This window comes from Octopus bimaculoides, chromosome 19 (assembly GCF_001194135.2).
Source record: "Octopus bimaculoides isolate UCB-OBI-ISO-001 chromosome 19, ASM119413v2, whole genome shotgun sequence".
NCBI lineage: Eukaryota > Metazoa > Mollusca > Cephalopoda > Octopoda > Octopodidae > Octopus > Octopus bimaculoides.
In genome coordinates this window covers 20,249,761-20,251,594 of record NC_068999.1, presented here as the reverse complement: position 1 = coordinate 20,251,594, position 1,834 = coordinate 20,249,761, and positions in this window count along the sequence as shown.

The window sequence follows — 1,834 nt, the reverse complement described above, 5'->3', positions numbered from 1 at the left end:
TATATATATATATATATATATATATATATATATGTTTGTGCTTACTTGTACGGATATATTTGAATATATTCCGATGGCATTAAGTATATTGAGAACTAACAGTATAATTATATGCATAATATGAATATTAGGAGGAAAACGTTTATTTAATATTTATAGTATGTACGTACATATATCAAGCCCTACACTGAGAGAGATGCACATACTTATATAAACACATAATTATTAATACGCGTTTAAAACATGAGAGAAAATCAAGATAAAGCAAACTACTAAATGTGTTACACCGTACTCGCTGCTGAATTATAGAACTAAACAAGATTAGTAGTAATGAAAGTAGTATATTTTAATAAAATACTTCATTTAATACTAAAAGCCGTTATTGCAAAATTAATGAACATATATGCAAACATATATACACAAACATGTACCACCTAAGCACATTTATAATACATAGTACAACAAACACACACACACACACACATACATGTTTGGCTTGAATTATAAGAAACAAAGGGGAATATTTCAGGTGTGCCTAAGTGATGAGTATAATTGTAAACATTGGGTGTGATATAGAGATTGACGTACAAAAAATGTTAACTAATTGATTTTAATAACTCCTTAATGAAGAAGGAATATATTAAGTTAGTGTCAATATGCGCATTCTTCTTAAAGCCTCCTCATCAAAAGGAGAAATAACTTCAGTAAATTAAATGACATTCGTTCAAAGCAGACGATTAGAGGAGGACTTAGCATTTCTGCACAAGCAATGGACTTATATTTTGCTCCATTAGTTTATCAGTACAGTAAAATATAATAATCATTTTAGAAGGGTTGACAGTTTAGTAAAAATTTTTACGAGTAATTTGGTTAGAATAATTTGTATAATAAAATAAACGGAGTCAATTCAAGGGAACATAACGGGCAGGTGGTTTAAGTTTAAATGATTAAATTACGATGTTCTGATACTTATGAGAATCATTCTATTTTGATAAAAAAATTTCCTCTGCGTGTACTACTCTGGTCGTAAATAGTTTTCATGAATGTCTATGTAAAAGGCACATTGAGAAGCAAGGCATCAGGGCCATGAAAGAAATGACTGAACAGAACAAAAGGAAATTTGTGTATTGAAGGCACCATCTGTGTTAGGGTCTTAGTCCATTTCTGCGTGTTCCCCATCTAATCTTGACTGAGAAAAACGAAAGCATGTTATGATGGAGGGGACACTTGCGTTTGTCCAAAAGCCTCGTAGCGCGATGTTTCCCCTTGTTCATGATGACTTGGCATAAAATTGGCCCTTTATCATCTTGTATGAGGAATACTGAATGTCTTCATGTACAACCTGCCTGATAATATATTCATACATTCTTATGTGTCTGGCAATAGACCTAATTGATTTGGTGGGATCGTTATCAATCATGGCCTGAAACTCACCAACAAATTCAGTTCTTTCCTTACCAGAACATTCTCAGTTAGTTTTCCGAACTGCCGTACCTTTGTAATCAACATTAGACTAATCCAGCTCTTTCTTAACCTGAACTGTTCTAAGATTAACACAAAAACACTCTGAAATGTTCGTATTGGAGCTTCCGCTGCGAATGCCAAGCATTGCGGCATGTCCTTTCCAAATATCCGGCAGACTGAATTGCGTCATGGTGCTGTTTTGGTCACATACGGTGCCCAATTGACCCTACTATAGTGTGTAGTCGACAAAATCAAATACAAAAAATGCGGATGAGCGAAGTTAAAGTATAAAGTGTCGATAATTTACCCATCGCACCCTGTATATACATGTATGCGCCTATACATACATATATATATATATATATATATA